Source organism: Ictidomys tridecemlineatus, chromosome 10 (genome assembly GCF_052094955.1).
Source record: "Ictidomys tridecemlineatus isolate mIctTri1 chromosome 10, mIctTri1.hap1, whole genome shotgun sequence".
Taxonomy (NCBI): Eukaryota; Metazoa; Chordata; class Mammalia; order Rodentia; family Sciuridae; genus Ictidomys; species Ictidomys tridecemlineatus.
Window position 1 is genome coordinate 127,092,023 of NC_135486.1, and position 24,935 is coordinate 127,116,957.

At 48.3% G+C, this 24,935-nt stretch overlaps 1 protein-coding gene and 1 long non-coding RNA gene across 5 annotated transcripts in view; one reads left to right on the forward strand and one right to left on the reverse strand.

Annotated features, from left to right (window-relative positions):
* Positions 1-14,691, forward strand: part of LOC120887297 (uncharacterized) — a 32,313-nt gene extending 17,622 nt beyond the window's left edge. The window contains exons 3-7 of one of the 2 annotated variants that reach the window (XR_013426982.1): positions 504-833; positions 2,441-2,616; positions 8,215-8,632; positions 11,488-12,278; positions 12,374-14,691. This is a non-coding gene — a long non-coding RNA (uncharacterized LOC120887297). Of the gene's footprint in view, positions 1-503; positions 834-2,440; positions 8,633-11,487; positions 12,279-12,373 lie in introns of both variants that reach the window. The other variant, XR_013426981.1, reaches the window with a different exon arrangement.
* Positions 1-24,935, reverse strand: part of Hs3st4 (heparan sulfate-glucosamine 3-sulfotransferase 4) — a 340,113-nt gene that overhangs the window by 151,946 nt on the left and 163,232 nt on the right. The gene's annotated exons all lie outside the window — the stretch shown is intronic.

Sequence of the window (24,935 nt, forward strand, 5' to 3'; positions counted from 1 at the left end):
ATAGCTCACGGCCTCTGTTCCTTCTCTCTCCTTTCCTGGGGCCAGCCCAAGGGGTAGGTGATCAACTCTACCAAGGACTTGTGACGTCAGCCCTGGAAAGTGGGCCTGCAAGTGCTGACATCAGGTCAAGGCCAAGTCACCTGAGATGCGTGGCCTTGGAGAGTCTCACGGGTCGCAGGCAGGGCTTCCTCAACACTCCTGCCCACCTTGCCTGGGGTCTCTTCAGATGGGGCCAGGGGTCCTAGAAGGGGGACTCCCACGGGGTGGGTTCGGGTTGCAGATTAGAAACGGGGAGCCTGGAGGGGAGTCCAGCTTCTTCTCCGTGCCCTTGAAGAGAATCTTTAACCTTCCCGAGACTCAGTTTCTTCCCCATCACCTGCCGGACAGGGTGGCGTTCTCTATCTTTTTTTTTTTTTTTTGGTGCCCTGGGCTGAAACCGTCCCTGGACAACCTACTGTCCTCTAAACGCTGCTTCCTATTTCTCTGGGTGTCACCATGCTCAGGCACAGCACGAAACTTCCCAGCACCCACTTTGCACTTGACCTTCAGCGCTGCGGGTGGAAGAAACCCGGCCACGAACGCTTCACGGTCGGGTCATTGAGAAGGCCAAGTGGCACTCGGTGATTCCACTGGACGGGGACCAAGACCCCAAGCCAGGAGTTGTTAACATCATAGACCAAAGACTGAGTTTGGCCCCCAAATATAATCCGCTCGCTCCATAATGATGAAGCAGAAGACGGTCCACAGCTACATCCTCAACACCTAGAACAGGACCTGGCACCCAAGAGGTGTTCGATCACCACTGACTAAATTGATGGATGGAATAAATAAAGGTATCAGAAGATTTTGCAATAAGTATCTACATATCTAGTTTGTTCTGAAAAAAAAATCAGAGAAATTGAGGGGAATATAAGAAAATAGTGAGCTGGGTTCAAGGAGTAGCTACCTCCTGAAGATAGGAATTGTTTTGCTCTATTTTACCCTAGTCCTCACTACTCCCTATTACCCTCTACTGGGCCTACTTCGTCTCCATCCATCACTTACCAGCACACAGGCAGTTAAATTTCTTGACCATGACCTAAGATACTGTGAGAACTTTCCCGGTTAAGTCCACCCTGGTCCCTGAAGAGGGTCATCCAGGGGAGTCAGGATTATCCCATGCATTGGTAGCCATACAACATCCTTCTAAGAGCCAAGGCCTCATTTCTCGTGTCTGAGGGCTACAGCAAAGTCCAATGTCACAAACCCATCCTGTACCTTGTCGTTCCTTTGCTTCTAACATTCCCAAAACGTTGAACTTAAATCCTACCAAAAAAAAAAAAAAAGTCAAAAGAATCCAGTTCAGTTTTTCTATGAGTCTCTCCAGCAGTTTTTCCCCCACCAAATGCTTTGCAAACGTGAAGTTTGTTGTTATTACTTCATTTTCGACTGGGCCATTGCCTGCAAGAAATCTACGGGGGAAGGAAAACGCACAGTCGATTTAGCTGATCAGGAAAACCAAATGGCTTCACACCAGATTAGTCAAAGATCTTAACGTATTCCAAATACTCCCGTCCCTGCAGAGGGACCCCAAGATGAATGCAAAGGAGGTGCTCACTGACCAAAACACAAACGGAAATCTAAAGGGCACAGACCCATTGCCACTGGGGGAACCATTAGGCATGGTTCTCGTGGCCATGAGGACAGCAGATGGGAGGTGCTCAAGATTTGAGGAAGAGAGGAAGGATTTCAGGGCAAGCAGGGCCAGGTTGGAGGTCTATGGCTTACGACTGCAAATCCTCATCTTTCCCCAGCCTCAGTCTTATCTTCCCTGTACGTGCCAATGACCAGAGTCATCACCTCTTCGGCTGGCATGGGGTTCCATCAGGTGGACGAGGTTTCAGTCTTAACACTTGGTAGAGCATCCAGCACATAGTAAATGCTCAGTAAATGTTAGCTATGCTTTTCTTAGAGAAACAGCATGAAATCTGCCCCAGAGACCAAGTGAAAAACTTGATAGATGCCCGTGACCAGTCACAGACCGTTTCCACCTACCTGCCACGTGCAGGGATTCTACGGAGCCCCCAAGGTAAGAAAGTGACCTGGGTATCAAAACTCTAGTCGGAGAGGCACATTAACCGCAGTCAACAGACCATTTGATAAGTAAGTACAGAGGAGGTTCAGGGCAGAATTACTTTGCCAGAGGGAGTGTGAGCTCACAAAGACAAATCTACAGCGACCTTGAGATTTGTGGATGCCGGGGGTGGTAGGTGGGGATGGGAGTTGATTAGGATAAGGCAGGAACAATCTTTGAGGGGAGAAGAAATGTTCTGAATTGGATTGTGGGATGGTTGCAGCACTCTAAAGTTTCTAAGCATCTTTGAATGGGGGCACTTACAATGAAGGAATTTTTTATACGTAAATCTGATCTAACAAAGTTTTTATTTTCTTTTTTTTTAAGGTGTCCAGAGGCGGTACTATGGATGGCCTCTGGATAGGAGGTATTCTCTAGAGACAGGAAGGACTCGGCTCCCTTCCATACAGAGGTCTGGCAGAGAAGCAAGACCATGGAGCTCCCTCCACGAGGGATCAGCAACCTGGCAGCTGGAAGGAGACATGAAAGATGGGGGTGAGAAGGTGGGTCAGGGCTTCGCACTGGTTTTAAACCATGGGGCGGAGGCTCTCCAGCAACACAGCCTCCGCGTATGTCATGCCCGGCCTCTGCCTTCTGGTCTTCTCTCTCTTGCATTCACGGAGGGCTTTGGGCTTTGCAAAAGACACATCAGAGCTGACTGTTTGAAGCCACAAATCCCCTCCCAGGACATGAGAGCAGAGCAGAGTGTTTGATTTCTCTGATGTCTCCTCCTTCAAGCTCCCCCTTCGCTGAGACTTAGGGGATTTGCCGCTTCTTTGCTGAAACGACACAAGAGGTTTTTCCGCTTAATCCCCAGATCTTTAGAGTTGGGACTGCCTTCGGTTTGTGTTTCAAGAGCATCACAGAGTAATCTGTGACACTGAGCTTCGAGCTCTCAGCACAGGGAGCGAGCTGGGAGGATTCGGGATGCTCAGAAAGCTTTCAAAATGAGGCCAAGAGCAGCACCCGCCAGCGCTCCCGGTGAGGTCACGGTCTCAGCTTCTGCTTGCAGACAGGGCTGTACTGAGTAACCCCATCCTGCTGGCTCATGATGCTCGGACCCTCAGCCCCACTGGGCCAATCCGATAGGCTCTTCAGAACTGAGATAGGAGCTGTTAATTATTCTGGGACGGTCACTTGGACCATACCCCATTACCCCATGTGGAAGTAGGAGCTCTGTGTATTTCTTTTTATTTTTTTGGTACCAGAGATTGAGCCTAGGGAACTCAACCACTGAGCCCCATCCCCAGCCCTGTTTTGTATTTTATTTAGAGACAGGGTCTCACTGAGTTGTTCAGTGCCTCCCTTTTGCTGAGGCTGTCTCTGAACTTGCAATCCTCCTGCCTCAGCCTCCAGAGCCACAGGCATGTGCCCCTGAGCCTGGCAGGAGCTGTGTGTATGTTAAAACTCTGTCATCGCTCTGCAGAGAGCGTTACAGTTGACCTCCAGCATCTATCCTGACGACTGTCTGGTAACTGTGTCTTCTCCTCTGAGACTGGGTTTGCTTGATTCTGTCTCTGGGATTCATTAAACGACCTAGATGCTTCTGAGAAATGCCTCTCGTTGATGTAAGCAAGTTGAAAACGGATAACTTGGGATCAAAGCATCCCGAGTCCAAGAATGGTTTCTTTGAACCACAATGGGACATTAACACCAGACCCTACCCTCCTGCCGGACCAGGGATGGTGACATTCATGAGCCAACATGGAAGAGGTGAGAGGCTCCTCAGTCCACACAGCAGCACGGAGTTCACAGGATTCTTTCAGAAGCAGGTGTACGAGGAGACGACTGTGGTACGGAAATCACCACTTCACAGATAACCTGGGAGAGGGGTCTTGCTCACACGATCTGATGGCACTGAAAGATTTTGGTTTTGCTTAAGTGAGTTAATATAGGAAAATGGGATAAAATATATAAAACATTTAATATCATATATATAAGTACCACCTAGTGTTGATCAATAAATCTAATTATTATCTCGAGGACAATGGGAAGTACCCAAAAAATGGGTTTTGGATTTTGAAGAGCCCCCCCCCCTTGATTGTGGGTGGAGAACAGATTGGTCTGGAACCTCCCTGGGGACAGGAGGCAGATGCAAGTCTATTGCTGTCTTCAACACAAGAGGAGCTAGTCCCTACGGAGAGGAGTCTCAATGGGTACCAACAACTCAGACAGACATTCCAGGCATGATTCCATGGCGGTCTGGCTCTATGGAATCGCCACGCCAGCAGCTCAAAGATGACTTTGGGATTTTCTACTGAATCACTGGGTGGTTGGCCCAGTCCTCCATGAAGACAGGGAAGAGCAGAGAGAGCAAGGTGGTCCCCGGAAGGTCACGACGTTAGCCTTTGGGGACGATGAGTGTGAGATGAATTAATATCCCCGTGAAGTGGCCAAGCCAGCATTTGGGTATCGATGTCTGAAGCTGAGTTGGGGAAAAATCTAAAAAGGAAACCTTTCAGGTTATCACTGTTCCAAAGTGGAAGCCGTGGGTAGACGTGGGACGCTCCGCAGGGGTGTCTAGGGTTACATTCCCAGCAAAAGCCAATGGCATCTACTTCAGCATGATGGATGCTACCGCCCACCTAGAACGCTCCCCCCCATGCCTCAAACCCAGCTCGATAGTATTTACTTATTGAACAAACCAATCAATCCATCAATTCATGGAGGGGATTGAAAGCGAGAGTAACCCATCGGGTCCTTCTGCAGAAACACTGAGAGAGAACCACAGCCTGCAATCAACCTTTATTTCCTGAATTCTGGACTCTGTTGTCCACCCCCCCCACCCCACCCCACTCCACTCACACACACACTTTTTTGAAATTTTGGAAAATAAATGTACAGCCAGAATTTGCAGGTAAATACAACATATTGAAGCCTGATTCCAAAAACACAAACAAACAAAAAAAACTTAATTTAGTTTTAGAAATCTGTTCACTACGGCTCTGCCAAAATGTCTCCCGCTTTGATAGATGCTTTGAGTTGCAGGCAACAGAACTCCCAGAGGCTGTCTCTGTTTAGCAGCCCCTGAAAGACATGACAAGCCAAGCCCCGAGCCTTCCAGTTTGGACAGAAGGAAACAGGAAAGAAGCCGGCGAGCTTGGCTGAGAAGGGGGCATTTAATAAGTTTGGCTAATACAAAGGCAGAACAGAGCCCTGAGTATTGCATTTGCCAATGAGCAGCCGCTCTTCCTCCGGAGGGCTGGTGGCTGTGGTCATCGGGCGATTTGTGTTTGCATCAGAGAAATTTATATGATGGTTCAGATGCCGGACACTCTAACAGGCCCCTCAGAGGAAAAAACATTCCCCTGTTCCCATCCTTCTGCCATAGCTGAGCTGCTCTCCGGGTGATGCACACAGCCCGGGGGGAATCATTTTATATAGCCAGGGTTCTAAAATATCCATGGGCAGAAAGAGCACCTGAAAACCTGGATACAACCTAGCTCTGTGGGCCCCATGCTCAGAGGCTGGAATTCAGTCTCCCAAGACTGCACTTCCGACAGGCTCTAGGGAATGCTGATGCTGCTGACTCCGAGAGGAGTGTGAGCATCCTGTTTAACAGCGGTTACCTCGTCAAGGGCACGGGCATTCAGGTATCCAGGGCGCCCGGGGCAGGGCCAGGCCACAGTAATCGCTCCATAAATATTTGCTGAATCAGCAATCCTCTCTCTTGAGGGGTCTCCATATGTTTTGATGGTCTGTTTGGGATTCTGTAACAAAATACCAAAGACTAGGTAGCTCACAGTCGACAGAAAATCATTCCTTACGGTTCTAGAAGCTGGGAAGGCCAAGAACAAGGTGTCAGCAGATCAAGCATTCTCAGGGAATAGCAAGAGCAAGGCAGCTCTTTGGGGACCACCTACATAAAGACACAGATCCCCAATGTTTATGATCCTGCCTCCTGACACCATCAGGGTGGTGATGAGATTTCAACATCAATCATTTGGGAAGGATGGTAGCATTCAGACTGCAGGGGCCAGATAGCAGAAGAGAGAACCCAAGACACACCCACAAAGTAGTGCTATTCCCAGAACATGGGCATGAGGTGCCCAGGGGGTCCCTGCTCCAGGCTCTTGGCAACTCAAATTTTCTAGAAGTGAAAGCACAATCCATAAAGCAGAGTGGGCCGAGCAGGAGAGCTGGCTTCAAGGCCCGGCGTGCGCAGAGGACCTTGCGTTTATCAGGCTGTGCTAGTTCTCCCCTGGATGGACCTGGGGTTGATTGACACCTGAGCCTCACATCATTTCTTTTCTACTGTGCATGTGTTTAAGATTCTTTTTTTCCCCCCTGAAAAATGCACAGGAGAGGAGTAAACCACAATGCTAATGTTGGTTCACTAGCAACAGGTTGACTTTCGGTCAGTCCCTCCAGCTACGGCGCATGCCCAGGACTGGGGACTCCCCCGCCTCTCGGGTCTTGAATTCCCATTGTGGTCCTGTGCACGAGGTTGGAGGATCACATCAGGGAAGCCAGGGGTCTTGGGAGAAAAACAAATGAGGTGAGTGTGGTGTGAGCTGAACTCACAGAGGGCTTGGTTTCCAAGATGGATCGTGGATCCCATAGGGAGGGCCCTGTCGGATGTGGTAACAGTCTGGCTTTCATGCAGCCAATGGGAACCCAGCTCAACAGAACTGAGCTACGAGGCACCCACATAGCTTGTGATTAAATTCTCATATGATGAGGCAAGCGCAGAGGTGGGGAGAACATTTTGGGGTCATTACTACCATAATCTAGGTGAGGATCCACGGGGGCTCGAACTGTGGTGGAGCACAAGTGATGAGAAGAACCATATCCTCAACAGTGATGTTATGAACGTGGGCCAGGGGCTGGGGCTGGGGCTCAGTGGTGGAGCGCTTGCCTAGCATGTATGAGGCACTGGGTTCCATCCTCAGCACCACATTAAAAAAATAAAATAAAGTTATTAGAAATAAAAAGGGACTGGTCCTTTTTCTCTGTCCCCTGTGTATCCAAGCTTCTTAAAAGACTTGTTTGCGTCCTGATTTCAATTCCTCTCCTCCATTTAAGCTCTGTGTTAGTGAGTCTTGCTTTGCTGTGACCAAAATATCCAACTAGAACAAATGAGAGGAGGAAGTTTATTTCAACGCATGGCTTCAGCGGTGAGGTCCATGGTCAGTGGAGACGGTCGCTCTGGGCCCAAGGTGAGGCAGAACATCATGGCGGAAGCTGTCCTTACTCATCCCTCAGATTCCCACCTCATGTCGCCTCCATGGGCTTTATTCTTCAAGTCCCACCCGACAGCTCCTGCTCTATGCACCTCCAATAGCTCTTCTTGCCATTTTTAACTCTTCCCACGTGTTCCGGTTGAGATCTGGAATGTGCCCCCAAAGCTCATGTGTTGAAGGTGTCCCCAATGCATCCATGACCAGAGGTGGGGCTTTGGGGGAGGTGACTGGATTTTGAGGGCTCTGAGCTCATCCGTGGTCACTGATGCTGAATTGACCAGTGGGAGCGGGTGGAAACGGTGGGCAGGTGGGGCACGGTTGGAGGGAGTAGGCTCCTGGGGACGTGCCTTTGGGGATGATATTTTTGTTCCTGGTTCTTCCCTCCTTTCCCCTCCCCTCTCTCTGCCTCTCAGCTGCCATGAGCTGACTGCTTCCCCCAACCCCACCCCCGGCACGCACACCTGTCTCCCATGATGTTTCTGCCTTGCATCAGCTGACCATGCACTGCAACCATGAGGCAAAATAAATCTCTCCTCCTCTAAGTTGTTTTTCTCAGGTATTGGTCACAGTGACAAAAAGCTGACAAATACAATACGTGTGCTTAAAAATGTAGCGCCGTCCACCCTCGCCTAGGCTGGGAACTCACACAGCCATTATCCACGGTGTTTGTCGCCACTGGGAACCCAGGGCCTGGCATACATTCAATATCTAGTAAGCATTGCTTAAATGAACGAACGAATGAACGGATATCATCCGCCTTGGCGTACCCCAAGCGTCTCCCTCTGTAACATGGTGACAGTGCCATGTGCCCTTTTGTGTGTCTACCACTTGAGGGATCAAATAAAACCATGAGGTTGCCTACAATCTGATTACATCTGTCTTCTCTGAGAAAAACTATGCTTCCCTTACTTGCTCCAGGTATAAAGTTACAATCCAACCCATGTGTGTTGAATTGGGATACTGTTATTAGACGTCTGCAGAAGAGAAAGACAAAAGTCGGTGCCAGTAGCTTGGTCCACACACAACACCCCCCACACCCGCCCATTGGATCTCACACAGATGCCTCGGCCTGATCAGAAGGTTTGGAGTAAGCCTGGTTTGGGGTGAATCAATCAATTCACAGCCCAGAGCCAAGCTTTTTCACCCTGAACAAGTTTCTTGTTTCTTACCTGTTTGTTTTATTTTTTTTGAAAGGCATCCGAAGTTTGTCAATAAAGGTGAAGTTTATTGCTTGAAGGTCTGGCCAGCCAGAGAAACAGTTGCAGATTATAGAAACTCTGTCATCTCCCAGAGAAGACTAATAATTCCAAATATCGACTTCACACGCACAGCAAAGGTGAAAGCTAAGGTGTTGGAGGAGTGGTCGGGAGGCACACAACGGGTCTGTCACGGTGGCCAGTGCGAGGAACGCACACAGAGCCTTGGAGGGCAGACGTGCCTAGATTTGAATTCTCCCTCTCCTATGAGGAGCTATGTGACGGCATGTCAGGAGGTTCCCGGGCACGGCTGGACCTCTGGTCAGTGGGTCACGTATGCTGTGGTCACCTGACATGTGACAGGTTTTGCTTCCTCCTTCCCATCTCAGGCAAGGCAAGATCACTATGAAATTTACCCTCAAGATGATATGGATGATTTTCCTTTTCTGAGCGCGGGCTACATGTCAAGAATCCAGCTAAGCCCTCAGTGTGCCATATTTCACTAAATCCTTCCAACAACCTCTTTTTCCGACAGATCACAGAACTGTGCCTTGGAGAAGCTCAATAACTTGCCCAGCCTTGCGAACAGAGCCAGGGCTCCAACCCAAGCTTGTTTTAAGCAGATGCTCGAGCTGTTTAACCACTAGGCAGCCCTGCCTCCTTCGCCACGTCCCAAGACAACTGGTGTTGAGAAAATATAAACTGGTGTTGTTAATTTATATTTTAATGGTAACATTCCCTCACCTGGAAATCTATGCTTATGCAAAGTCAACAAGGAAAATTTAAGGGTGGAAAGATCAGGAGACATCAGCTAAGGCTGTGTTAAAAAAAAAAAAAAATCAGCCAGGCTGATTTGATATCATGATGGAAAGGAAATTACTAGAAGCTCACTGTCCTAAAAAAAAAAAAAAAAAAAAAAATTGAACCTTTTGTAAAAAGATTGCTGCCAGTATATAAATCAAGTCCCCTTTCTAAATTATACTCTCTTTAGGTTGTGTCCTTAATGACTCTCCACTGGCTCCCTGTCCCATATAGAGTGGTGTGGATCTCTTGCTTGACACAGTTGCAGAAAACTCTGGTCTCCCACAGCCCTCCCAGAGCCCAGTGCCGTGGACTTCTCCAGTTACCTGAGAAGCTCTGACCCCTCCATGCACAAGGCCCAGGCACGTACATCCCACCCCAACTGTCCCACTCATGAAACACCCAGCCAGCAGCACACACATACCTGCACCCACAAACGTACATACCACACATGCACGAATACCTCCACACACCACCGGCACATCTACACGCACTGCCCTGCCACACATGTGCGTCTACCCTGCCACACACATGCGTCTGCATTCCATGTTCTCTCAGCCTGGTGACCCCCTCCTTGCTTCTCCACCTTGCAAAACTCTCCTCGAATTCCAAGGTTTACTCATGTCACCTTCTCTAAACCCTTTCTGAAAATATTGAACTATTCAAAGTTGGCTCTGTGGACTGTCTCAGTCCACGCAGGCTGCTATAACAAAACAAGCATTTCTTTCTCACGGTTCTGGAGGCTGGGAAGTCCAAGATGGAGGCACTGACAGACGGAGCATTCAGCGCTGTTGGCCCTGCTTCACAGAGGGCTCCTTCTCAACTGTGTCCTCGGGAGGTGAAAGGAGCACATAAGCTCAGTGGGGCTCAATCCCATAACGGGGGCACCGATACCATTTATAACCTAATTGGCTCCCACAGTACCCCCTTCACGCCATCCCTTGGGGGTTAGCTTTGAACATGTGTATTTTAGGGGAATACAAATAGGCCATAACATGGACCAATGGTCTCAGCATCACCTGGGATCCTCTAGAACAGCAGCATCCCAGGTCCCGACTCTGGGCCTCCCTGCAACAGGATCTGCCCTTCAATGAGTCCCCAGCTGTTCCGTCTGCATGCTGAGGTTTGAGCAGTAAAACAGCAGGAGCTGCTGCATCCCCTACTCCCAGCACCTCCTAAATAGACCCTCGACTCACAAACCGACTGTCTAGCAATCGTCTGTCTTTCTCTCCCACTTGTGATTCTGGCCTGTCTTTGTATCACTGGCATCGAACAGAACTGGCACAGAGTCAGTACCCAGTGTACGATGGCTGAATAAACAAACCACCTACTTCTGCAGGCTTCACACTCCTTCTGCAAACAGTTAAGCCCACTCTCTGTCCAGGGCCAGCCACATGGCTATGGGACATCTTCAGCACCTTCCGCTGATATTGCTCAGAGCTAAGGAGACTGGGAGCCCTCTAGCACATTCACCGGGAGCTCACTCTGTGAGCACCGGGCTTGGCAATGGGGTCCAGGTGCTGAAGAAAACAGGCCTGTCCCTCCTTTCCCTGGGGATGACATCTTGGGGGAAGGAGTCCATCCATGGACACGTCCCCTCAGGGTGGGCTGAGGTGCTCCAGCAGCAAGCGCCATGTGCAGGGTGGGAACAGTGTCCCTCCTCCCTGAAGGAGTGGCTTTCTAGCTTAGGAGCTGGCTGGGTGCCTGTTTAGTGGGAGAAGTGGGGGGACAGGTCCTTCAGGAGGAGGGTGCTCACCATCACAGGTCAAATCCAAAGCTCAGGGTAAGAATATGAGGAGTTCCCAGTTGAGGCTTGAGAAAGCCCCGGGGACAAGAGGGCAGGACGAGAGGCTGCCAATACAGCAGACCCAGCGGGGTCCCCTGGGGGCATGGACATCTCCTGAGAATGGCCATCTCTAACCAGCTTCTGCCCCCTTCTGAACCAGCCAGCAAGAGTGGATGGGCCTTATCTCCACTGTGCAACTAGTACCCTCTTTCCCAAATGAACTTGAGACCTTCTAAATTGACAGCCAAGGCCTCCAAACCCTCTCCAGATTCTTTAGAAGGTCACGTCTCACCTTTCTCAATCTTATTTTTGTTTCTTTTTTTTTTTTTTGTACCAGAGATTGAGCTCAGGGGCGCTCAATCACTGAGTCACATCTCCAGCCCTTTTTTGTATTTTATTTTGAGACAGAATCTCCTTGAGTTGCTAAGGGCCTCACTCGATGGCTGAGGCTGGCTTTGACCTTGGGATCCTCCTGCCTTCAGCCTCCGGAGCAGCTGGGATGACGGCTTGCTGCATGGAGACAGGTGTCTCCTATCATTCACTCACTCACTCTCTTGTTGACTTATTGGATACACTTTCTGAATCCTCCTGAATGTCATGTCCTGGGGACACAGAGGTAAGTAAAACAGACAGGAGGAAAATAAACAAAAAGAAAACCTGCCTCCTCCTCCAGACTCTGCCAGGGGCTGGGGAGAGCTCCCAGGGTTCGCCCCGCAGGCGGCCTTGAGCTTCATACCTAAGCCAGCTCCTACGATGGCCCAGCTGCTAAACACCAAGGAGACTCCCTTCCCTCCATCAACGCAAGCCCCAGAGACCCCCGTTTCTGCAGGCCCCTCTGAATCAACGGGAGTTAGCAGACATTCTCTAGGGGCCTTTTTTGGTGATTCCTGAAGGTGCTATGGGGCCTGGGAATCATGCAGGATGGAGTGGCCTCCCTTGACTAGTGGCTCTTATCTGGGGGACCCTGCGTGGGAGAGAGATGCAGCCTGTCCTTGCTGAGCCTCCCCGGGAATGACTTCTTATTGCTCAGTGCAACACACGGCGATGATGTCACTCGCTGCATGACCTGAACAGCTCCGTTACCAAAGAGTCTGACGTTATCAGGCATTGAGCACCTTGGGTGATGTTTTGCTCTCCATTTCCATGGGATAACCTTTCAGAACAGGCGGGGCATCCTGAGCACCCTTTGCTATGTGCAGGTAAGTTCAGCAAACCTCCATCTCTAGCATGGAGCTCGTCTGTATTCCCCTCTGGGGTGTCTCACCTGACCTCTCTGGGTTGTTCCTTCTTCTAGCAAGAAACATAATCATACCTAACAACAGAACGGGAACAGTGTCTCTGGAACACAAGAACCGTGCAGAGTGTTCTCCGTGGCTGTGCCCTTTGACCCCCAGGAGATCCCATTTCACAGATGAGACCATCAAGTCCAAGGTACCCAGATGTGACCATCAAGTCAAGGTACCCAAGAGTTTCATCACGGTGCACAGCACAGTGAGGGTCTAGCTGCTGACACAGGAGCTGTGATGGATGGACATCTCCACAGTCACCTTGGTCTGAAATCTTCCTGCCCAAGCCTGCATTGACCTTCACAAGCTAAGGGATCTGGATAAATAGAGCACGTCCCTTTGCCTAATCTTGCACCTTTGTTCAAAGGAGAGCGTGCCTACAAAGAGGGCATCTTGGGGCCACTTATTTCCCAGATGAGATTCTTTTCATCCGTCCATGGCAGGCTAGGTCCGGTGACTCCTTCCCAGCAGCGTCCCCTCTCCTAGGACTCCGCGAATCCCTTATTCCCCAAGTTGGTCTGTGGGCCACTTGGGAGCTTGAGAGAAATGCAGTGTCCCCCTTCCCAGCCCCCTGCCAGGCCTGGGAAGTCAGAACATGCCTGTTCACGGCAACCCCAGATGGCTCCCGTGCCCCCCAGGATGGAGATGCTCTGCTCTAACGTCCACCCTGATGAAGTCTCGGCCCGGGCAGGGCAATGGCATCAGTCTCAGTCAGAGGTGAGGGACTGGGAGCGTGACATCAGGCCCTGTGCCCCAGGGCAGCCCAGGGCACCTGGAGCATCTCCATAACCATCTCACTTGGGCCCAATGGGCTTCCGTCCTGGTTTTCTCGCCTTAATCCCTCCAACAAAGCCAACTCCCTTTTGTCTCCCAGAGAATTCACCTGGACTCTGATGCCTTCCCTGGATTTTACAGGCCCCTTCTCCTGAGGGTTTTCTCTCTATAACTTTACGGCAATGAGGTCTTGACATTGAAGAGCGTCCGGCTTCACTTCAGGCAAGATATGGCCCTCTGGACACTAGGTGATGCTAGCCTCCTGCACTTGAAGCCTTGTCCTCACCCCGGCTCATTTCAGAGGCCCCAGGGAGCCTCGTGCCTGAGATGTAATTCCCCTGCAGGACCACGGGAAGAACATTCCGCCCTCATCCCATGAAGAGATGCCCAGGCTTTCAGCACAGAGCTGGGCATACAGACGGCCCAGGCCCAGCCATGATTCCCAAGGCTGATCTAGAGAGCTCAGGTCTTCTGCCCACCTTCACCACCACATCTTCTAGAATGTAAAAAAAATAATAAGTCAGAGAATGGTCTGAGCAAGTGGGTACCACCATAGACAGAGAGTGGGAGAAAAACCTCATTCTCTGCCTTGGCTGCCCGTTACTTGGTACCTTGACTTCCTGGGGTCTCAGTTGGGGCAAATGTCATTAGGTCCAGGCAGACGGTGCCAGGCTGAGCTTGCACTGTTTGCCAACCTCTGAAAATCAGATACTGCGCCCAGATGCCAGGAGGCTTCCCATCTCGCCCTCCACACCTATGATTCATCCTCCCTCCTCCCCGCCTTTTCTATCACAGACACACATCTGTTCCGACTTAGGATAACTAAAGGAAAATTAAATGAATCTGTTTCGTGTGTCTCTAAGGTTATTTATAGGACTTTAATACCGGCTGATACAAAATAAAGAAAGAAAGACAGAAATAAAAATAAGTTATCTTCCCCAGGAAGCCAAGAAAAGTTCAAGGAAGGAGGGAAAAATAAGTTATGTCCTTCAGGCTGATGAAGCTGTAAGAGTCTTTGGTTTATCACAGTCTTTCTTCCAGGTCCTGTGAAAATCGATGTGGCCCGTTGGATTTTTGAGAGATCAATATTAAAAAGACGCACTTTGCAATGCAGAATGTGTGCAGTGTGTGTTTTGAGGGGCTGGCGTGAGGATGGAGCAGCCTAATCAAGCACTTGGAGGAGAGTAAATATTGACAGGATGAGGGTATTCCCAGGTCCTTCTCAGCTCTGCCCCTTTGACCTCTCCCTCTGTACTATGGGACCGCCAGCTATCGCAAGTGTAGAAATCTCCAGGTCACCAATGAAACTTCAGCTCTTAGTACCATCTGCAGGTCCTGACCTTTCAAGAAACAGGTCAGGAAGAGAATGACAACTTCCAAAGGAAATGGCCAGAAGGTCAAGGTCACTGTGACCTCTAATCCAACATCTAAGTATCTTTGACCTAACTTCCCTTAGCACCATTCCCTCACCACACTTCCTTCCCAGAATCAGCCCCAAGACTCAGTCTCTCCCTCCCTCCATTATGGGCTTGGTGATGCAGGTGTCTCCCATCAACCACTACTATCTTTAATTAAGAAAGTCATCTCAGAGCTGGGGATATAGCTCAGTTGGTAGAGTGCATGAGGCTCTGGGTTCTCATCCCCAGCACCAAAAAAAAAAAAAAAAGTCATCTCATTCTGTCTCTCTGTGGCTTGAAATATGAAATTTCTGGAAGTTCATTAGGAATCTGCCTAATTTTACCTTTCTCAGAAGCTATCTGATCCAAACATGCTTCCTAGACACTAGTCACATTGATACATAATGGGCCTTGTATTTTTATACCTCCATCTATGTGCTCAGTAACAATTACAATAGTCCTCCTTTATCCACGGGAGATATGTTACAAGACCCCAAAGGGATGCCTGAAACTGTGAATAGCACTGAACCCTGTCTCTATTATGTTTATTTCCTACTAAGTGACTAACAGGAGGGTAGCATATACACTACAGACACGCTGGACAAAGGAATGCTTCACATTCACGGAGGATGAGTTGAGATGTCACAAGATTTCATTAAGCGGCTCAAAGCAGCATTCAATTTAAAACTTTGGATCGGTTATTTCTGGAATGTTTTATGTAATATTTCTCACTGTGGTTGACAGTGAATGAATGAAACCTCAGAAAGCAAAGACTACTGTAATTATCAACATGCAGGTTTACTGTCTTGTCTATAATCTTCATTTCCTGATTTTCTTAGGCAGAAACATGATCCTTTCATGTGCTTTCATAGGAAATTCATCTCAGTGTTTATCCCATTGTACTAATATTAGACTTTATATTTATCTATTTACCTGTTCTTATTGCCTGCCTCCCATCAGTGAAATATCAACTCTTTGAGGGCAAGAACTTTCTTGTATCTACTGCTCTAACCCCAGCACCCTGGCTGGCACATAATAAGTATCAAAAGTATATTTGTTGTTGGGCTGGGGATGTGGCTCAAGCGGTAGTGTGCTTGCCTGGCATGCGTGCGGCCCGGGTTTGATCCTCAGCACCACATACCAACAAAGATGTTGTGTCCGCCGAGAACTAAAAAATAAATATTAAAAAAATTCTCTCTCTCTCTCTCTCTCTCTTTCTCTCTCTAAAAAAAAAATATATTTGTTCAATCAATGAATAAATGACAAGTCTACGCCCCCCCCTCCCAGTGAAATTGTCAGTTCGCTAAAATCAGAATTTCTGATTCATCCCAAGCACACAGCTAAGGGCCTGGCATAGATAGCACAGAAGAAAAAGAAAAAAGTTTTGTCAAATTGGTTTGAAAAGCACTTCCAAGGGGGGTCTTCAGAATGAGACCCCTTCTCCATGCACAAAGCCAGACAGAAGGCTGGAAAGCGAGACTGTCTTCCGCAGAAAGAGAGGGGAGTCTTTGGTCAGGATCAAGGACAAAAGATCCCCAAATCTCAACACCCCAAATTGCCAATTATACGTCTCAGGCTTCACAATTCTATTTATGAACGTAAATCCTCACCTTATCTCAAGGAAACATGCAGCAATGTCAACTCGATTTTAAAAGACCTTTATGGTCGCCACAACTTTGATATATACATTTTATTGTGGCACCATTTGCGCCGCTAAAGTTAAGTTTGAGTCAGCACTTCCAGTAAGAAATCCATGTTGCGGGGATTTATAACTCAGCCATAAACACTTAGCTATGGCTTGGGTGATAAAGAAATGAAACCTGCTCCGATGGGCGAAGATATATATGTGAACCCTCTGGAACTGCCACCCCAATGGGCTCAAGGAGAAACCACGAGCTTGTCTTCCTTTTATGATGCTAATTCTAAATTAATGTCAAGGAGTAAAAATCATTGTTGAGGAAAACAATCCTCCCCCATCTCCCCAGAAACAAAATCTAGTATGTGTGTTTGGCTTTGTTGGACACCCTTATTCCTAATTGGTTATTCCCCCTTTTGCCCCTGAATCTAAATGGTCACCTAATCCTATGGAGTCTACCTGCAGCTCTTATCAAGTCTCAATGCCCCCTACAATCCCGCCGAGAGTCTTGCCCAGCTCACGTGTGGATCTGCAAAGTCTCAGGTGGAACTCGAGAATCTGCATTTCTAACAAAATTCCAGCTTGCAGCCAAACTGCTCTGCCCAAGGATCACACTTTGAGAAGCAAAATATTAAAAGTCCCCCTGGCCGGGCATGGTGGCCCATAACTATAAAGTCAGAGACTCTGGAGGCTGAGGCAGGGGGATTGCAAGTTCAAGGCCAGCCTCAATCACTTTGCAAGGCCCTAAGCAACTTGGTGAAACCCCGCCTCAAAATAAAAAAAAATAAAAGGGATGGGAATGTAGCTCTGGGTTCAATCCGCAGTACCCCCTCCCCCAAAAGTCCCCCCAATACATTCCCTCCCCTGTATCCACCTTCCTCCTTAACACGGGCCTTCCTATTTAACACCTGGACTGTTTAACACCTGCCCCAATCTTGGCCCAATCTACTTTTCCACAATCCCATCTGCCTACCTTCCATCTCCACCCTGCTGCCCAGGAAGCATTAGGGAGGAATCCATCCATCATCCCTTCCTGGCTTAAAACATGTTGATAATCTCACAGGATCTGCCCACCACAAGGACCCCAAATCCTGTATCCATGGCCCCCTAGCCACACCCCCCACCACAGACAGGGTGAGTCCTTCCCCTCCAGGTCTGGACGCTTTCTGTTCTCCACCCTTCAATCTGTCAGAGAGTTTTCTAATTATTGACCCACGTCTCTGTCAGACTCAACAGACTGTGAGCTCTTAAAAGGAAGGAAGCATATTTTACCGAGTTCGGGGTCTGCTGCTGAATAGGAGTTCAATAAATATTTGACGAGAGCAGGGATTGATATATGGGGGAATTTATAATCAGAGCTAACATTGATTGAGCCTCTGTGTCAGGTGCTAAACAAAAATGCCTTCCATTGATGAACTCATTGTAATGCTCAGGACAGCCCTGAGAGATAAGACGAGGGGTCCCCGCTTTCTACATGAGTGAGATGAGGCCCGAAGACAGGCAACGCAGTCCCAGAGAAGCTCAGCTCACCGCGTGGCGAATCGAATCAGAACTCCACTTCATTAAGATTCCAAAATTCTTTCTCTTAGTTACCAGGATTGACTGAAGAGAAGAATGGAGATAGGAATGAATGAATGGATGGATGGATGGATGGATGGATGGATGGATGGATGGATGGACGGATGGATGGATGACTTCTGTTGTCCTTGGAGATCTGTGAAGCCAGCCCATCTGTCCCCACAAGTCAATGAAAATACCCTACTCAGATGACCAAGTGCTAATATATAAAAACCAAAGAATGATTTATGCTGTCGGTTTGCTGCTCTGACCCCTGGCAGCTCAAAATAAGATTTGATTTTTAAAAGCCACAGCCTCCACCTGTTATTTCAGCTCCTTGACACGGAATAGAAGGGCATGAAGATGCTTCACGGACACGCCGGACTCAAAGAAGTCCAAGAGCAGTGAATATTTTTTATTTATAGACACCACCAAGATGAGAGAGGTCAGAAACACCAGACGTCCTTCCCTCATCTAGCCACCCACTCACCCTTCCACTTACTTACTTGTTCATTCATTTATTCATTCCAATGTTCTGTCATTCACCAAATATTGATTAAGACTGAAAACATGATAGTGTTGATTTAATTGCTGGAAATAAGGCAAATTGGAAAGAGATGGTCAAAGGAATTTCATCACACACAATCCATTACCTTGGCATGGTTATCGGAAGGTTATATAGAAAAACATTCTGGAACAGGAGGCAGGGCACGGAGGGAACTCTAGACACGGGGTGTGATGGAGAGCCCGCCCTCTGGAGGTACTGAGGGGAAGTTCAGGGTGGCTGAGCAGACATCAGAGAACAGAACAGGGGAGAAAGGCAAGAGAAAGATGTGGGCAAGAATGTAGGACCCGCCCTTTTGCTTCTAGTTGGTAGTTAAGGGATGTTAACCATGTGGATCTGCAGGGGATGCTCAGAGGGAAGAGTTTCACAAGTTGAGTGGACTTAATATACCCACATTCCTATCTACAGCCGTCTCCTTATGGGCAACCATGACACGATAAGTCAGCTGTGAATGATAGCAATCACATGTGTGTGTATGCATGTAAGTATTTATATATGTGTATGCATGTATGTGCATGTATGTGTATGCATGTGTGTATATGTATGTGTACATAGACACACACACAAATATTCTTCATCTACCCATAAAGCAACTCATTTATTACCCTAAGTCTCTACTATGCGGTGTAGAGTCTGGGGGAAGAGTCATATGCTTACCCCTTGACAATTTTTTTTCAAATGCTGCCTGGGACCCCATTCTCCTAGACTCACCATGTTGACACTTTCTTGTGGTCTTATGGTCCCCCCTACATGTGTCCAGAAGACATACGGGGTTATCTCACTTCTGTACCCAGAGATGTCTCCATCACCCTCTTCACTCATCCACCCATTGCCCAAGAGATGAAAGCAAATGTCTTCCTAGTTTGTGAGGAGAGGTCCCAGTTTCTTCCCACGAAGCTCCTTCATATCCAAAGTCCTTGCCCTTTCTAGGGCTTTAGCTCTTACTAAGCACAAAATCAAAAAGGAAGTGTGGGGAGACAACACTGGCCTGTCTCCTGCCAGATCCCTCCCCAGAGGAGAGCTCTTTGGTTGCAGCGGGAGTGGGAGAGAGAAGAAGGAAGAGAGATACACAGGAAACCAAAACACAGATTTAAAAACTAACCACATTATGATAGAGATGAGGTGTGGAGGTGGCTATAGAGACACAGTAGCAGACCTTGTAGATGGTGGCCATAAGCATATGACAAGATAAAACAATGTTAGCAGACGTGCTGCCAAACCTCTTCTTTTCCCTACAGGCTAAATTATTTTTCCCCTCACTTTTGAAAACTCTAAGGAGGGCCAAACTCTAGCTTTGGGGGAATTTTGTAATGGAGGGTATAAAAGCCAAGCAAAGACAAAAGAGAAGCAAGAGTTGAAAGGTCTCGGCCTGAAGTTTGAAAAGAGAGCTGCTATAACGGCTCTTCTATGTGGGAACAGGCAGTGGACACAGAAAGAAAGCAAGGATTTTAGGACTGGATAGTGTGTATTTCCTACTCCTCCCGGGAGCTGGAGGAGGGCCAGTGCATTCACAGCTCCCAAGGGATTGGTTAAGTTTCTGCAGATGCTGAGGTGCCCAGAGCTGCTCTGGCACATTTTTACAAGGCCCTGGGAGCCCATAGAGTCACAGCTACTGAGTAAACTTCTTGGGGCAGAAATGAAAAGATATTTAAGCCCAGGGATGAATTTTGCTCCAGGAATCTGCACTGTGGACTTGTAGAGGAGGAGGAAAGGACGAGGTAAGGAGGAAGCCAGAGTTCCTCCCCAGCACCACGGAAGTCCATTCTCAACCCATTCACTTCAAGGATGCACCCAAGGGGCCCATTGTCCTGACTTCTTCTTCTTCTTTTTTTTTGGTTTTTGTTTTGTTTTTATTTTTATTTATTTTTAATTTTTAGTTGTTCAAAACATGAAATAGTTCTTGACATATCATATTTCATTCATTTGATTCAAGTGGGTTATGAAATCCCATTTTTACCCCATATGGCAGTATGTAAAAAAGTGAATGTGTAACTGATGTGATTCTGCAATCTGTATACGGGGTAAAAATGTCCTGACTTCTCACTCCACGTCTCTAGAAGGTGCTACTCAGGTAATGGAGCAGGAAGTGCATGGGATCCTGCCTCTTGTAGGACTGCAATTTATACAGTGATCCCACAGTATCCCTGGCAATTGGTTCCAGGACCTCCTAAGGATAAGACATCTGCAGATGCTCGATCCCACATATAAAATGTATATTTTACATTTACGTATAATCAATCCACATCATCCCACATACTTTAAGTCGTCCCTATCTTACTTATCATTCCTAATACAACAAAAATGGTATGCAAATAGTTGTTCTGCTATATTGTTTGTACATGCCTAGTACAGATGTAGTTTAATTTTTTTCAAAATATTTTAATCTGCGGTTGGCTGAATCTGTGGATGCAGAGTCCGTGGATATAGAGGACCAACTGTGTTCCACCAAAGCCTCTCCTTCCTCTCATAAATAGGAAACAATAACAGCTCCATACCAGTGTTGGTGCATTACATCCGTCCCCATGCCCAACACACCTGGCACAAAAGTTCTGAATACACTCTAATTTTCTCATTTTAATGCCCCCCTGAGAGCTTGAGAATGTCAGTTTTCATGGGTTGGGAGAAAGCAAGCAAAAGGTAAAAATAATAATAATAATAATAATAACACAAAAAAAGCAAAAGAAAAGAAAATGCAGAACAAATAACAGAGCTTCATTTATTGCCCTTACCCCAACATAAATCTCATAAAGTTGCTAAATAAAATTGGCATGAAAACCAATTTCTGCAAATCCTCCTGCTGGTCGGCTACTCATTCATTTATTCCCTTTCATCAATGACAAGAATCATACAACAGTGATTAAGGATCCAAGCTCTGGAGCCAGACAGACATGGAGTTTGAATAAATAGAAGCTGTTTTGTTGATATTAAAAAGAATAACAATGATAATAAATATGACACGTTCAAAGCCCTCTGTGAATAAGAGGATTACCAAGAGAAACATTTCTCTCCTACCTCGGAATTACCCAAATTCCAGAAAGGAATGGAGAACACTAAAGTGACTCTGTTAGCAATGTTTGCAACTGAGTATATCAGAACTTCTAGGTAGCAGTGGCGAAAACCATGAGGCCATTTGTCATTTATTTAATAAGAAGTTTGGAAGTAGTTGGCCTAGAGTTGGTCTGACAGCTCCACAACTCTTTTTTTTTTTGAGGGGGGGGGGTGGAGTGGTAGCACTTGACCACCCAGCCACATCCCCATCCCTAATTTTGTACTTTATTTAGAGACAGGGTCTCGCTGAGTTGTTTAGGGCCTCGCTTTTGCTGAGGCTGGCTTTGAACTTATGATCCTCCTGCCTAAGCCTCCCCAGCCACTGGGATTGCAGGCATGCTCCCTGATTCTTAAGAAGTGGGGATCTTTCCATTCCTCCATTCCTGTTGGGTAATCTCATCATTTCTGCACTAACTGTTACCATGGTACAGCAAGATTGTCCCTGAAGGAGGGATCATGTTTGCCTTTGGGGCAGGAAGACAGAGAAAGAGACCATTCTAGTAGGGCTTTGTGCCAGGCTCCTCCCTACCACCTCAAAGCAAAATGCTCTACAAGTCATTCTGCAGACTTATCGGGACATGACCTTGAACCAATGGGTCCCCCAGGGTCAGAGAAGGTAGGTGAAGTACATCTTGGGTTTGTCAGCTTTGACAAAGGAAGGTATTTAAGAAAGAAGATGAATGGACATGGTTGTTGGGCGACCAACCAACACGGTGCCCCTCCGAAGTCCCCAGGATATACAGATGACGGAAATGGGGAGGTGCCGTCAGCCTGGGAACACAGCCTTGGAAACGACTCTATGGAGGAGACAATATGGGAGCCACATCTGAAAGAAAGGGATGGGGATGTGCCATGTGGTGTGGGGAGGCCAGAGCCTTCCAGAGAAGAAGTCAAGGAGAGGCAGAGAGAGGGCAAAGAGCCAGGCATCCGTGAAGAAGCCTGAGACTTGGAGCAGGGAGAGGAGCTGAGCTGGGAAGGGGAGAGAGAGCGGGCCAAGCAGGTCAAGGTCCAAACGTACTTCATCTTGTCCAGCAAGAGGGCTTTCACACGCAAACAAGCCCAAAAAATTTAAAAAGGCACTGAGTTAAGGGGAAAGATCTTGTTGTCAATTTTCATTTAAGCCTTATTTTTGCATCAAGGAGAAAACCTTGGCTTGGTGTTGCTGCATTTTTAACATGGCTCTGGCTCTGAGTCACATCTGTTTTAAGCACAAAGCATGCAGGCCTCCAGCAGAGAGCCTCGTCAATGGTCCCCAGCCAGGATTTAATAACACGGTTTGGTTTTTTTTGTTCTCTTTTCATTATATTTATACTCATGGCCACCTTACAGTGATGGCAAATGACACTGTGCACTTGAATGAGAGCTATAATTTATTCTATTTTGATGTATGCAGATGTTTTCAAAACTAATTTTCAGAAAAAGCTTGAGCCCGCACGACCTCGGTGGGAGACACAGGACGGTCCGTGCAGATCGTCCGTGGGCATCTGGGCAGCAGGGCGACTCTGATGGTCTCCTTCCTGGGTTCGGGGAGTGACTCACATTGGGGCACAAAGGGAAAAACCGTTGGTTCTGTTTCTGAGAAGCGAAAATGAGGTCCCATGGACCAAGGGCTTAGATCCGTGTGAAATGCATGTGAACGACCCGAGGGCTTTCGTCCCTCTCACGTCATTATCTGTGTGGAGCCGAAGGGACTTTGAGAGCAGGTGTTTGGGATGCAGGAGGTGAGTCAAGAGGCAGGCAGTTTGGTCACAGCTAAGCAAAATCTGGGAGCAGCCGGGAGGGCGAGAGAACCCGGGGACGTTTAGGAAGGACCCGCAGATCACAGGTGGCGGAGCCTGGGTGGATGACTCCTTTCCTGCCTTTGGAGCTTGGAGCTGTCCGAGTCCCTGGTGGCCCTCTGTGACCTACCGCCAGGCCTCCACATGCGGACGCACTCCAATGAACACTGTGCACACACAGATAAAAATCCCCAAGCACAGTCTGTCCCCAAGGAAGCCTCTCGTCATTTTCAAAACATCAGCTGTCACTACATAGCGAGAGTCCTCATCTGTTCCAATGAGAAAGGGAGAAGGGACCAGAAAAGAAAGAAAGAAAGAAAAAACTTGAAAAAAAAACTTTAAAAATAAAGATCGGGAAGCTGTGTCTAAAGATAGTCTCTGCAGCAGCAGAGTCTTCAAGCAACATGACCTTGCACTTGACCTTGGCAAGGGGCGGGGAAAACTGCAGAGGGAGAGGGAGAGAGACTCCCTCCAAGATGGCTGTGAGACCAGGTGCACCCCAGCTGCTATCAGAACCCGTCCCCACTGTGGCCCTGGGAAGAGACCAGAGCTCAGCGGAATTAGAGGACATGATAGCACCCAGCTAATAAGGGCCACTAAGATCCGAGCCGTATCTCGCCTGCCCGTGTGCTGTCCCAGAGGCTCCTATGGTTAGTATCTGCGGGAACCTAAGGGTTGGGGGAAACAAAGGTGTGAAGCCTTCTAGGACCCCGTCCTTCCCTCCTTTATGGGACTGTGCTCTACCACCCAGCTCCTGTCACTTCATAGCTGCAGCATAGACACAGCGTCCTTCCCCGCAGTCCTTCCAGAGCCTTGTGTGGGGTAGGAGAGCCCGAGGCAGATCACACAGGTTCCCACCCAGGAGAATGTCCTGCCCCTCCTTGGCCCCTGCTGGGGACTGACATCTGTGCCTTCCTCCAGTTCATATGCTGAAGCCTAATCTCCAATACAGGGTGGCAACAGGAGTGGGTGTCCCCGTGGGGAGGCGAGGTGATGGGGCAGAGCCTCTTCTTCCTTATAAGAAGGGACATGAGAGCTGTCCCCTCCCCCATCCCCTATGAGGATCCAACAAGAAACAGCCGTCCAGGAACCAGGACCCCCAGCCTGCCAGTGCTGGACCAGAACGGGAAGCAAATGCGTGCTGTGTAAGCCACAAGGTACTGCGGCACAGTACTCCACTGCCTGCTGTTTAAGCCACACAGTACTGTGGCACAGTACTCCACTGCCTGCTCTGTAAGCCACAAGGTACTGTGGCACAGTACTCCACTGCCTGCTGTTTAAGCCACACAGTACTGTGGCACAGTACTCCACTGCCTGCTCTGTAAGCCACAAGGTACTGTGGCACAGTACTCCACTGCCTGCTGTGTAAGCCACAAGGTACTGCGGCACAGTACTCCACTGCCTGCTGTTTAAGCCACACAGTACTGTGACACAGTACTCCACTGCCTGCTGTTTAAGCCACACAGTACTGTGACACAGTACTCCACTGCCTGCTGTTTAAGCCACACAGTACTGCGGCACAGTACTCCACTGCCTGCTGTGTAAGCCACAAGGTACTGCAGCACAGTACTCCACTGCCTGCTGTTTAAGCCACACAGTACTGCAGCACAGTACTCTACTGCCTGTTGTTTAAGCCACATAGTACTGTGACACAGTACTCCACTGCCTGCTGTTTAAGCCACACAGTACTGCAGCACAGTACTCCACTGCCTGCTATTTAAGCCACACAGTACTATTACACAGTACTCCACGGCAGCAGCCTAGGAGAGACAGCCCTGTCTCAGCTCCAGGTTTTACTCCTTCCCTGGTCCACAG